The sequence below is a fragment of the Olea europaea genome, chromosome 13 (assembly GCF_002742605.1).
Source record: "Olea europaea var. sylvestris chromosome 13, O_europaea_v1, whole genome shotgun sequence".
NCBI classification, from domain to species: domain Eukaryota; kingdom Viridiplantae; phylum Streptophyta; class Magnoliopsida; order Lamiales; family Oleaceae; genus Olea; species Olea europaea.
Window position 1 is genome coordinate 10,302,037 of NC_036249.1, and position 15,450 is coordinate 10,317,486.

The window sequence follows — 15,450 nt, forward strand, 5'->3', positions numbered from 1 at the left end:
AAACCAAAATCCTAAAAAATAAAATACAAAATAAATTAAAAAAATCTAGAGAGAAAATTCTATTTATATTACAAAATTAAAATAATATATTGTAACCAAATAAAAAAATTTCGAACTAACACTACACAATTTCAGTGGGAAAAATCCACTTTCTCTTAAAAGAGGGACTTTGGGGAACACTTGATTTTTGTCACATCATTCTTCACAATTGTAATAGTTAACTAGTTTATACTATTTATAACATGAAGGCCCAAATGAAATAATGCCCACCAAAGAAAACCTTGCTTGCTCATACCCACACTACAATAAAACTGTTATTTTGGGACAAGATTTTTGTGACGTACAAAACTTGTCGCAATAAGTGATTTAGCGCGATACATTGCAAAAATGTTATTTGCAACATTCAAAAAATATTACAAAAATGTTATTAGCAACGTTCAAAAAATTTTGCAAAAAAGTTATTCGCAGCATTTAAAAAACGTTGTAAAAATATTATGAACAACATTCAAAAAATGTTGTTGTATCCTTCTACTCTATGAAAACATTGAGATATACAACATACATCCGAATGTTGCAAAAGACCTTCGACAACATTTTTTGAACATTGCAAAATGTTGTTTTTGTTGTAGTGGATCACTAATTGAATATATAATCGCTTTTTGTAGCACCAGGAGGCTCACAATAGGTTTAGAACATTGCTTGATTAATATATGTGTAATATATGTTAGGAATAAAGTTTAATATGTATGCAATCGTTTAGATAATCGTGAAATTAAATGTGTTGTATTCAATAGAATTCGAACTATGAATAGGATTGTGTTGAGTCGCGAGTAGAATATATTTAATTTTTCTTAAGAAAAGTTAATTATCATAAAATTATCTATTGTCAAGATTGCATGAATAAAATTAGATTACATAATTGAGAATTGAATTAGATAACAATCGACGGATTCGTAAAATCAATAAAGTCATTTTCATATACATACAAACCAAAATATTACATATTTTTATAGATTAATTTCACAATACAAATCTCTTTCATCACACACTTTGAATTTGAATAGAACTAGTGCACTTTAATTGAAATTTTCAACGATCTCGTATGCTTGTGAAATTTTTATGAACAAGTTTTTGGTGTGGTCGTCCTTGACTAAATTGTTTAATTTAAGTTTATTAATTTTTTAATTTAAAGTTTTTATTTGTTTTAAGCTACTTATAGTACGAAGCAATTCTCTTATTTTTTTATCATTTCCGACAATAATAGTGTATGCTAGATATTGACGAGATCAAGCTTCTTTCGATGGATCTCAATATCGAAAGAAGTTTCAGACAACTAAGAAGGGAGCAGAGAGAAGCAAGAGAAATGGCAAAGATTCAACATTAGAACAAGTTTAGAATCCATTATCACTACCTCGGCTAGCTCAGCCAAGGGCAATCACAAATGATGTAGAAGTTTTAATTAGGAATTATGTAAATTCTGTTCCTGCTTCTGTGCAACCACCTATCACATATCTACCTTTTGGATATGCCAAATTTGATATTAAAATTGACGTCATCAACTTATTTTAAAATCATCATGATATCAGGTTCTCTAAAAAACGACTGAAGATCCCCATGAATATGTTCAAGCCTTCTTGATGCTTGGCAAGATGATCGGTCATAAAAAGCATGTTAGTTGACAATTTTTGACTACACTACATTCTTATACTTTGAAGAAAGGCGTACGAGTATGGCTACATTCACTACTCCCTGAGAGCTTAAATAAATTCCATACTTTTAAGCAAAAGGACCTCGAGAGCAATCCAGAAGCAATGGAAAGATTCAAAGATTATTCTAGAAAATGTCCCAACCTGGATATTCCTAAAATGCTAAGACATGCATGTTCTATTCAAGCCTACAACCTTAATACCGTAACATAGGTGATGCTTCTGTAGGAGGATCAATAATGGATATGCCCTTAGACAATGCTTGAGATCCTTTTAGAGAATTTGTAGAAAATCAGTCTATGTGGCTAATAGACAAAGAAATGCCAACGAGAACAATAGAAATTCATAACATTGACATAGCTACATCATTAGTAGTCTAAACACAGGCGTTGATTAAGAAGTTAGACATCCTTACTCAAAATGTAAATATCGTACCCCGTTTACATCAGTTTACACTAGCTGCATGGCAGATCACACTTCAGAAAGCTTTCCTTTATCGTCCACACATATAATCCAGCCTGAGGAGATTAGTTATGTGCAAAATTTTCAGAGACAACATAACAATCCCTACTCTTAACACATATAATCCGGGGTGGAGAAATCACCTAAATTTCTCATGGACCAATAATCAAATACAAGAACATGGAGGTAATTTAAAAGCAAGCTTGCTAGAATTCTAACAACAACAATACTAATAGCAACCAAAAAAGCATTGTTCGAAGAATTAGTGACTCACTACATTATCAAGAGTGAAACTAATTTTCAGAACCATTAAGTTACAATAAAAAAAATTTGAAAACTCAAATGGGACAGAAGGTAGTTGCATAGAAGGCATAACTCAAGAACTTTACCAAACACCATAGAAGCTAATCCTAAAGAATAAGTACATGCTATCACTATTCGAGGTGGACTTCAACTGTGAGGAATAACAATGAAAGCAAAAGTTGCCCAAAAAAAAAAAAAAAAAAAAAAACCTACCATGGGCGAAGAACACGTAGATTAGTCTGATAAATAATGGAGAAAACTTAGGTAGATATAGCAAACAATCCACAGGTTAAGGCAATCATTACTATCAAAGCATATGTGCATCCTATTCAAAGATTGCAAAAACGCAGCAATAAGCAAATCACGAAGCTTTTAAAGCTGTTAAAAAAGTTACACATCAATATACAGTTTGTAGAAGCCTTGACCAGATGCCCAACTATGCTAATTTTGAAAAGAACATAATATCAAACAGGAGAAAGTTGGAGGATAACAAAAGGTTAACGCTCATATAAGAGTGTAGTGTAATACTTCAACACAAGTTACCACCAAAATTAAAAGATTTAGGGAGTTTTAATATTTCTTTTAACATTGATAGCAACCATATACAAAATGCATTGTGTGATTTAGAAGCAAGTGTTAATTTAATGCCTTTGCCTCTTTTTAGGAAACTATGTTTGGGGAAAGCAAAAAGCTACTATAATTAGCTTACTGGTCAATCAAGCACTCGACGGGAATTGTTGAAGATATCTTGGTGAATATTGAAAATTTTATACTCTCAGTAGACTTTATTATTCGGTATCTGGAAAATGATAAGGAGACCCCTCTAAATTATGATGTCCATTTTTGGCTATTGGCACAGAGTTAATTGATGCACCGAAGGGACAGTTGATCTTTAGGATGAATAATGAAGAATTGACCATCAACGTCTTCAATGCATTCTAATTTGATGATGAACCAGATTTTTATTGCTAGATTGGCGTATTGAACATAGCATTGACAATTTATTCAAACTCAATATCCTCAAGATTCACTTGAAGCTTGATTGGTACATATGATGATGTGCCATTGAAATCTAAAGAGATAGAAAAATGTATTCAACATTTGGAAACAATTCTTACATTATTGAAGCCAACATAATTGGAACTAGATAAAGGTCCCACAACACCTTTGCCAACTATTCAGAAAGCTCTGACTCTTGAACTCAAACAGTTGCCTTTACACTTATAGTTTACATTTGTAGGAGAGAAACACACACTTCCAGTCATCATCTTATATACTGTTGAAAGATTGAAGAAGACCAGCTACTGAGGATGATTTGAGATCACAAAATAGTAACTGGATGGACCATCTCTAATATAAAATGGATCAACCTTTCAAGTAAGGCCTCTCCTCCTTGTTCAATGGGCGAATGGTAAATATGAAACCTCTTGATCGATGGAAGTCTCGAAAGATATCCCGAGTGATGAGTTCATCAACGGTATTAGCAGGGAAGAAAAAAATGCAGTTAGGGATTCATCTTATTGATTCCTTCTACAAGCCTAAAATCTCGACGTCCCCTTTCCTTCTTTGCATGTACAAAATTTTGATGGAAGAAGATTTTAAGCCTTAAGTAGGACATGAACATAGATTAAATTCAAATACACAACTGATTATTAGGGCAAAAATGCTGAAATTATTAGATGAATGGATCATATATCCTATGTCAGACAGTCATTGGGTAAGTCTAGTACATTTGGTACCAAAGAAAGGTGGAATGACAATGTTCTCGAATGTAAACAATAAGCTTATTCCCACGTGCAAAGTTATGGGTTGGAATGTTTACATTGGTTATCGCAAACTCAACAACATCAATAGTAAGGATCATTTTTCCCCTTCTTTTATCAACTAGATGTTAGAAAGACTCGCTGGGCATTCGTATTAAGCATTCAGGGTATAATTAGTTCATATAATACCAAAAGATCTAAAGAAGACCGCATCACGTGTCCTTATGGTACTATTACATACAAAAGGCTACCTTTTTGGTTATGTTGTGCTTCAGCCATATTTCAGTGGTCCATGATGTCTAATTTCTGATATGGTGGAGAATATCATTGAATTATTCTTAGATTATTTTTTAATATTTAGGTAATTATTCATCGTATGGTTGGATCGCTTAAGGTTGGCGTTGCAGTGATGTGAAAAAATCAACTTTATACTTAATTGGGACAATGTCACTTCATGGTTCAAAAAGGGGATTGTATTGGGACGTTTGATTTTATTAAAGGGTATTGAGATTGGTAAGGCTAAGATACAAGTGATGGGAAAACTATCTCTACCTACTTCAATGAAAGGGATCGGAAGCTTCTAGGGTCATGCAGGTATTTATTAACATTTTATCAAGGACTTCTCAAAAATAACCAAACCACTTTGTACTTTATTGAAAAAGGATACCCCTTTCAACTTTTCTGAGGAATGTTTAACTGCTTTCAATACTTTGAAAAAGTTGGTCACGGCTCCTGTATTAGTTGCACTAACTAGGATTTACCATTTGAGCTGATGTTTGATAAAAGTGACTACGTGGTTGGATCAATTTTAGGTTAGTATAAGAGAAATGTTTTACATGTGATTTACTATGCTATCGCTACCAAAAATTAGCTTTTGGCAATGGTGTTTGCTTTCGAAAAATTCAAGCTTTATTTGATTAGGTCGAAAGTAATTGTGTACACAAATCATTTAATATTAAAGTAATTATTCAGTAAAAAGGATGCAAAGTCGAGACTCATCAGATAGGTACTTCCATTGTAGGTATTTGACTTGAAAACAAGGGATAAAAAGGGTTATTAAAAACTTGGTAGCAAAATAAAGTACCGAAAAAATGATTTTAGTACTTGTGACCATTTATTTCGCTTGAAGCAAAAAGAAAAAGATCCTACAAGTGAAATAAATAAATATTTCTAGATTAAACACGTTTATAGATCAAATCAGCATCATAGTATGTAGATTTTATGCACTACTTAGCAAGTTCAGTTACTCTACTAGAGTTTTTGAGTCAACATAAGAAGAAATTCTTCAGTGATCTTAAGCATTACATTTAGGATGATCCATTCCTTTATATATGGCCAGACCAAATCATTTATTGTTGTGTACCGAAAGAAGAACATAAACATTTATTGGAGCATTGTCACTCTTCTCCCTATGGAGGTCACTTCACAGCAACCATAACAGTAGCTAAAGTACTACAACTAGGTTTTTATTGGCCTAATCTATTTCGGGATGCTTATGTTTTAGCTCAGAAGTGTGACAAGTGCCAAATGATGGAAACATATCAATAAAGAATGAGATGCCTCTAAACAACATTTTGGAAGTAGAAATATTCGACATTTGTGGTATTTACTTCATGTGACCATTCCATTCTTCATATAATTAATAATATATCTTGGTGGCTATAGATTATGAGGGCATTTGAGCCCCATTTTTATGAAAAATGCATTTTAGAATAGTAGATTAATGGAAAATGTGTGGTTGAAAAATAAGGAAATTTTTTTTATTTACATGTAATATTATTTTGATGAAAAATGTGTGGTTGAAGAGAAGAGAGAAAAAAAAATATTTTAAAAAAATGGGAATCAAACAAAGTATGTATGTCATAATGGGTTGAAGCCGTAGCTTATTACCAACAAATCATGGACGGATTGTGACTCACCTTTTAAGGAAAAATATATTTTCTAGGTATGGTACTCTATGAGCTATTATCAGTGATGGTAGGAAACACTTTTATATTATCTATTTTCAACATTATTAGCTAAATACGAGGTAAAACATCATCTGACAAGTGGGCAAGTTGAAATCATCAATAAGGAGCTAAAGAAGATTCTAGGGACAACACTCATTGCATAACGCATAGATTGGCCTCTAAAGTTGGATGATGAACTTTGGGACCACCACACTTATTCTGGCATGTCTCTATATTGGTTAGTTTCTAGGAAAACATTTCATTTATACTTGAACTTGAGCATAAGGCATAGCGGACCACTCACATGCAAAATTTTGATATAAAGTCAGCCGGGAAATAAATGATCCTTTCACTCAATGAGTTGGATGCATTTAGATTAAGGGCTTATGACAATGCAAAGTTGTACAAAGAGAAGACTAAAAGATAGCATGATAGGCTTATTAAAGATGAAGAGTTCGAGATTGGTCAACAGATTTTGATGTTCAATTCTCTCCTCAAGTTCTCTCTAGATAAGTTAAAGTCAAGGTGGTAGGGTCCATTCATAGTTATAGTTGTACATCCATATGGCATAGTTGAAGTGGTGTCCGGAGATTATCAGCGAAGGTTCAAGATCAATGGGCATATAAGGCTTATTGAGAATGGGAATGCTCCATTGAGAAGACAATTATGCCATTTGAGGATCCAAAATAGCTGAAATGACAAAGCCGATCTATAAACAATCGCTTATTGGAAGGAAACCCAATGTTCTTCACTTTTATTTATTCGACTTCTATTCATTAGTTTAGGATTTTTCATGTTTTTGTATGTTAAATTAAGTTTGGGCATCTTCATCCATAAACTAGGTTATTAGATTATGTGTGCATTCATATAAGTTCACGTATAGTTTGCATGAAGTTTGGGGGTTTGAAAGAATAAAAGTAATTTTTCTTTTTTGAAATTAGAAATTTTTAAAAGGCAAACGATTTTTATGTTTTCCATCATGTCTTAAACCTTTTGGACATTTTTGTATTTATTTTGGACATGGAAGAGGATTCAAACATCCCTCTAATCTTGGAAAGACCTTTCTTGGCAACTGAAAGAGCACTTATTAACATTTACGATGGAAAGATGATTCTTTGGTGGACAATGAGTAAGCCATATTCAATGTGTTCAAGGCGATGAAATATCCATTAATTTCTGACACCTATTGCCAAGTAGATGTGCTTAAGGAGCTTGTGACCAATACATTTAATGCAGAACATTTAGCAATGATATGTGAAGCAGAAATTGCACAATCAGAGGCAACTAGTATAGAAAGAATGGAATGTGTTGTAAATTTGGTTGAACAACCAATTGGAAGGAGATATTGGCAGGATGAGTCTCTTGATGATAACCCTGCACCACTGGTACCTTCAGTGGAGAAGGCTCCAACTTTTGAACTAAAGCCCCTACCATTACATCTCCATTATGTCTATTTGGGAGACTCTACAACACATTCAGTGATCATTGTAAATGATATGACAAATGAAGTGTAGAATAAGTTGTTGGGGGGTACTCAGAAAGCACAAAATTACAATTGGATGGACAATAACGGACATCAAAGGAATCAGTCTGACTCTTTGTATGTACAAAATTTTAATAGAGGACCGGTCAAAGCCATCAGTGGAAGGACAACGCAGATTAAATTCAACCTTGAAAAAATTAGTACAAAAAATAGTTCTGAAATTGCTAGATGCAGCGATAATCTACCCTATAATCTATATGTTGCGCCTGAAAAGGATGGAATCATAGTAGAGAAGAATGAGAAAAACGATCTGATACCAACATGGTTGGTGATAAGGTGGAAAGTGTATATAGATTACAAAAGGTTGAAAAATGCCACCAAAAAAGATCATTTTCCATTGCCTTTCATTGATCAGATTTTGGAGAGGTTGGTAGGTCATTCTCATTACAACTTTCTGGACAGATATTCAGGGTACAATCAGATAGTTATTGCTCCAGAAGACCAAGAGAAAACAACCTTCACATCCCTTTATGGAACTTATGCATTTAGAAAGTTACCTTTTGGTTTATGCAACACACCTATAACCTTTTAACTGCATGATGCTCATATGTTTTGACATGGTGGAAAAATACATCGAGGTAATCATGAATGATTTTTCAGTGTTATGAGTTTCTTTGATGACTGCTTGGATCAGCTATCTTTCGTGTTGCAAAGGTGTGAAGAAAAGAATTTGGTGTTGAATTGGAAAAAATATCACTTCATGGTAAAAGAGGGAATTGTGCTGGGCCATAGGACTTGTGCACAGGGTATTGAGGTGGACAAAGCTAAGATACAGGTGATTAAGAAATTGCAACCATCTAATTCAGTTAAGGTCATTAGAAGCTTTTTGGGACATGTAGGGTTTTAATGAAGATTCTTTTAAAACTTTTCAAATATTACAAAATTGCTGTGGAATCTGTTGGAAAAGGATGCGCTATATAATTTTTCATATGACAATTTAACAATCTTTAACACTTTAAAGGAAAAGTTGACATCTGCACCTATAATAGTGGCACCAGATTGTGAACTACCTTTCAATCTTATGTGTGACGCCAGTGATTTTGCAGTAGAGACAGTGCTAGGCCAAGCAAGGGAAAAGTATTACATGTTACGTAATATGTTCACAAAACATTAATAAATGCTCAGATCAACCATGCAACAACTGAAAAGAAAATGCTAGCAGTGTTTTTCGCCTTTGACAAATTATGATTGGTTCAAAGGTGATAGTCAAAACAGATTATGCAGCTTTGAAATATTTGTTTGAGAAGAAGGACATGAAACCCAGATTGATTCGATGGGTTCCGTTGCTACAAAAGTTTGATATCGAGATTCATGATAAAAAGGAACATAAAACTAGTTAGCAGATCACTTATTGAGGTTAGAGCAATCAAAAGAGTCAGATGAGATGGACGTCAATGAGGTATTTCCAGACGAACAGTTATTGCAAGTAGATAAAGCACTTTGGTATGTAGACATTGTCAATTACTTAGCTATTGGCTATATGAATCCAGACCTTACTTATAAGAAGAAGAAGAAGAAGAAGAAGAAGAAGAAGAAGAAGAAGCTATATGAAGCTAAATTTCATATTAGGATTACCCAAATTTATACAAAAGAGGGGCGTACCAAATTATCAAAAGATGTGTGGCAAAGGATGAGATGAAACCTATCTTTTAAGGGTTCATGCTTCAGCCTATGGAAGACACTTTGGCCCCACTAAAACAACAGCAAAGGTACTTCAGTGTGGTTTCTTTTGGCTAACACTGTATAAGGACTGCCATAGTTTTCTGCAGATCGTGTGATAAGTGTCAAAGGACTTGTAACATATCAGCCTATTATGAGATTCTTCTAAACAATATCACCACTGTGGAAATATTTGATGTATGGGGAGTTGATTTTATGGGACCTTTCTTGTTGTCCTATAATAATTTATATATCCTGATGGCAGTGGATTACGTTTCCAAATGAGTGGAAACCAAGGAATTGCCCATGCACCAATAATGCAAAGGTAGTAGTGGATTTTATAAAAAAACATATCTTCAACCGCTATGGATCTCCAAGAGCCATAATAAGTGATAGTGTGACTCATTTTTGCAACCAGCTATTTTTAGGTGGACTTTATAAGTACGAGGTATAACATCGAATTGCCACTCCTTACTATTCCTAGATAAGTGGATAGGTCAAAACTTCTAATAGACAACTGAAGAGAATTCTATAATTCATTATGAATGCATCTAGTAAAGATTGGTCAAAAAAATTGGACGATGACTTGTGGGCATATCGCACAGCATACAATACACCAATTGGAATGTTTCCTACAGACTAGCATTTGGGAAAGCATGCCACCTGCCAGTTCAATTTGAGCACAAAGCGTACTGGGCATTGAAGCAGTTAAACATGGATCTGAGAAGGCCGGAGAAACAAGGAATTTACAATCACGTAAATTGGAAGAATACGGGAGAGAAGTTTACGAAAACACATCTATTTAAAAAGAAAGGACAAAACGGTGACATGGTAAAAACATTCAGCAATGAATTTTCAGAGTGGGAGATCAAGTACTCTTGTATAACTCTAGGTTAAACTCTTTCTAGGAAAATTGAAATCCAAATGATTTGGACCTTTCACGATAACACAAGTGTTTCCCTACAGCACAGTTGAATTGCACTACCAAACAAAGGAAAATTTCAAGGTTAATAGCTAATGCATCAAGCACCACATAGAAGAGTTTTCCACCACTAAACTAGTTGTTCCAGAATAACAGTGGCACAAAGTCCAGTTAATGACTTTAAAGAAGCCCTCATTGGGAGGCAACACAAGCTCTACCCTTTATTTAATTCGTAGTTTTTGTTTTTGTTTTTGTTTTTTTTTTTTTTGCTATTTTGGTATTTTGATAATTTATACTAAAGTAGTGAGATTTTCTTTTTATTCTGTAGGAAAAATCCAAATTGAAGGACATAACGTATAGATGGGAGATGGAAACCGAGCTATAAAGTGCGGGGGATGATAACAACGAAGACAGAGGTATATAACGAAGAAAGAAGTATATAAAAAAATGGAAGAGACATGTCCCAATGCCGTGGCGCCAAGGTAACGCCTCAGCCAAATTTCCCTCCTCTTTTATTTTATTTTTTCTTTTATTTCTTTTCTTTTGTTTTCCTCCTATATATATATGTAGCTAAATGACCCTTACTACTTGAATAGATTATGAAATCTCCAATGGGGGTGTGGTAGATTTTGGTGGCATGGCAAACTGAGATTTTGCTTTTATATTTGAAATTAAGTTTGGGGAGATTAGTCATATTATAGTAGTCTGTGGACCAATTTTTAGTTTGTTGGTGAACGGTTCACTTTATTTCATTTTACTTCGTAGAGTACACAATGCCATCGAAGAAGAAATCAAAGTCCTTGGCCTCTTCATTGAGCTCCTTTGATATTAGCAAATTTGTGAGTGAGGAAGCAGAAAATAGATATCATGACATGGTAGTTCACAATAATTGTATTCCAGAGCAGGGCTTTGATGATCTTGAACCTTATATGCAGTAACATATTGAGTAAAGAAATTGGGAGCTATTTTTACAAGACAACCATAGCCGAGACTAATACCACTGGTGCGTGAGTTTTATGCAAATACTAAGGAACATTAGGATTCAAAGGTGTATGTGAGATGAAAGTGGATCCATTTTGACCGAACCACAATTAATTGGTTTTATAGATTGCAGTAAATATTGACAAGGATGACTTTTCCAGACTGCGTGAAGAAGGGGCAATCAATCCAACCGATGTAATTTGAGAGTTAGCATATCCAGATGTTATTACATGGAAACGGTCAGGCTCTGATATCACCAACTTCCTAGACGTGGGCATGTTCCCTGAATGCAAGGCTTGGCACTATTTCACATGTGGTAAACCCAAAAGTAATATCAGTGACGTGACCAAGGAACGGGCATTGTTAAACTATGCTATTCAGTGAGGCTTGAGCGTTGACGTGGGCATGGTTATTCAGACCAACTTCTTGCGTGGACTAAGAGGATCTACAACTGCCATCTCGGTTATCCTTCCATGATTTATGCTCTATGTAGGAAATGAGGAATTGAGATTTCTCCAGCTGAGGAGATAGTTTACCCTAAGCCCGCCATGAATAAGAAGCTTATCTGGCAATTCTCAAACAAGCAATTCTTCATCAATGCCCCCACCATAGGTTGTAGAGGTACAACCATCCTGCCCCAGTGACCCTTCACCTGCTAGTTCCCAGATTGATGACATTAAGGGTCAGCTTGAAGTTTTGCAACTGTAGTTGACTCAAGGATAGGATGAGTTGGAATTAAGGAATCAAGAAAGATATGATAGACTTTAGCATCAACTGGACTAGTTGTAGGCTTCCATGATTAATTAGTATCAGCAGTTACAGAACTCTATGTATACTCAATATCAATACCAAAATGAGTTCTTTTTAGTATTGGCCTTTGTTTATCCCCACGTCATTCCCTCCACAGCTAACATTTCTATCTTATCCAGCAGACTAGGATCCATCTCACCAAGGCGATGACGAGACACCCACAAATGATTTTAGGGAAGTCCTACCCCTCATTTGTATTTATTTTCACATTGGGGGATAATGTCTGTTTTAAGTTTGGGGGTGAATCATTTGGTTTAATTGCCGTCGATTCTTTTTGTTTTGTAGTATGATTGTGTAACTATTATTTAAATTTTGTGTGAATGCGTGAAAAAAGAAATTGCATGCCTGCGTGAGTCAGATGGTTCGTGGGTGATGATGAATATACTTGAGATCAGGTAGTTTGTGGATTGTGCAAGATTTATATGCTTGAGTTGAGTTTTTACCTATCCATGTGATGTTTAGTATAATATTTATGTAAGAGTATTAAGTTTAGCACTGTACAGGAATATGAGGATTCATATGCGTATGCTAAATTGATAACTTAGGTGTTTGATCTCCTAACTCATGATTTACAACATCTTTTAACCATATACAAAATAATTTGGGGAGCTCTAACTAGTGAAAGAAATAATTTAAGATCGTGATGATTCCGTATATGTAAAAAGATTGTGTACAGTGTCTTTAACGTTCTAGAATAAGCTTGGTGACGACCAAATGCTAGGAATCTAACCCTTGTAAATTTCGCTTCCATTTTATAGAAAAAAGTATTGCACTTATTCTGCTATGCCTCACGCCTGTACCTTTTTTACTCGAGTTATTAAGTTTGTAGGGGTCTCTTGAAATAGGAGAATTATTACATGAATGAATTGTTAACGTCAACTGTTGAACTAAACCAAATTAGAGTAGTGTGAGAAATTGATAAGCAAGATTATACTTTAGAATTACATCATGGTGAGAGAATAGAAGAAAACAAGTTTCGGGGTGTGTGAATCTCACAAGAGAAGAAATGAAATAATTGACCACTGATGGTTGGGAAGTAAACCAATTTGTGAATGTACGGTGTTACACTTGACTCTTCACACAACAAACAATTGTTTTGCATGGAAAAGGTGGAAGGTTAGCTCATTCCTTGCGATATTGAAACCGTTCATGAATGTGATATGATATTCTCAATGCTAAGCCAAAAGGTGAGCCATTTGACTGAATCGTTGTTTTTGTCCTTAGTTATTTTTCCTTTTTCCTGTGTTTGCTCGAGGACTAGCAAACCGTCAAGTTTGGGGTATTTGACAAGTGAGTTTTACTTACAGGTTTAAGACAGTATTAACTTGTTTATAAGTTAGATTTTGTGAATATTGAATGTTTTTAATGTGGTTGCTAATATTGTTTTATAGGATTGTTGAGATGTTGAAAGAGATGAAAAAGTTTATCAAATAAAGCTATTAGCATGAATCGAAAATAAATTGTGGATAAAGGGGCAGAAAAGGCAAAGCAAAATGATTGGACAAGTGGTGCAATGGCGCCACAAAGGAAGAGAAGCAAAGTTGAGGCGTCGCAGCACCACAGAGGAGAAAGTAAACAGAGTTTGGGTGTTTTGATTAGGCCCATTAAACTAGATTAATTATTGTTGATTTGGAAGAATTGAGACTTGATTTTATCTAAATTTTATTTGTTAGGTACAACTCGATGTAAATTGATGAAATTAGATGAAAGGAGCGAAAATGGGCTAAAATAGAAGAAATTAAAAGCTCAGTGACCAAATTGAAAATTTTAAAAGATGATTCGAGCTGTATGATGATAATTGGAGAGTAATAGGAATCAATTGGATGAAATGACAAAGCAAATGACTGAAAGAGATGGACAAAAGACGAAAATGAATGCTAAAGAAAGTTTAGGGACTAAAATGATCTAAACCTAAAACTTACCTTATGGTGCACGTGCCACTTATATGGTTCATCTGCGAGACTCACTTGTCCAAAATTTGAGAGTGAATTGGCTCTATGACTCATGTGTGCCACACAAAATTTTACTTGATCGCCTGGATTTGCTACTTCAATTGAAATTCCTTTCGATTTGAAATTATAACCTCTATTTAAGAGAGTTGAGGCCGTAAGGGACGAGACACGCCATAAATACACCATCAAGAAGAGGTCTAGTAGCTCAATTTAAAAAGACCAAGCATTATATTTATTTTCATACATTGATTTGGGTAACTATTGTTAAGCCTCATCCAATGAGACTCAAAGGGTAGCCACATGGATCATCTTGGTTTAATAAAAATGAGGGAACTTCTTTGCCTTTAACAACATTAGATCTTCTAGCAGTTCTATGTGCTTATTTGGGAGGTGATCTTAGGCGAGTAAGGACATTTCTTGGTAGTGTTGTGCCAATGGGGCATTGATTGTTTGGAAAGCAATAGCACTTAGCCTCTCAAGCCAGGCAAATGAAGTTGCTGATCTTGTGGAATTGTTTATGGGGTAGTTCATTTTGCCTTATAAATCATCATTAATGGAGAAAACGATGTGGCTTATCGATTATTGCTCGTTAATATTTTTAGTTGCGGATCTTTCTCGTGTCTAGTGGTGTCATCCTTGTTGAAGAGAGTCCCAGACAGCCTGCTTCCGAATCTGGGCTGGCATGGGATTTGTTATTGTGGCCCAAGGTTGGCATGGCAGTGAAAGACCAAATATATTATTGATAAAATTTATTTTTCGTATCAGCTTGCATTTTTTCTTATGTGGTGAGGTGGAGTGGACTTTTGACAAGTGTGTTTTACTTTAAGTCAATTTTAATTTGAAAGCTAGATTTTGTGAATATTGAACATTTTTAATGTGTTTGCTAACATATTTTTATAGGATTGTTGAGATGGAGAAAGACACGAAAAAGTTCATCAAATAAAGCTATTTGTATGAATCGAAAAGAAATTGTGGATAAGGGGACAAAAGAGGCAAAATAAAATGATTGGACAAATGGCACATTGACGTTGGAATAATGGCACCAAGGCGGCACGAAAGGAAAAGAAGCAGAGTTGAGGCACCACAACGCCACGTTCAAGGCGCTATGACGCCATAGAGGAGAAAGGAAATAGACCCTTGGTGCCGTGGCGCCAAGGAGAACTAGAGGCGCCACCCCCAAAAGAAGCGTAAAGCTTCGGCGCTACAATTCTCTCTAGACACACGGGAATGCGGCGCTGCAATACTCTCTAGACACACGGGAATGCATTTATAAATACAATTTTCTCACACTCTTGGGGCATTACAGACGTGGAGAGGCAATTTAAGGGAGGAAAACAATAAGCAATTCAACATTTGAAGCATTGATTGAAAGAGGAAGATCTTTGTGTAAAATTGATATT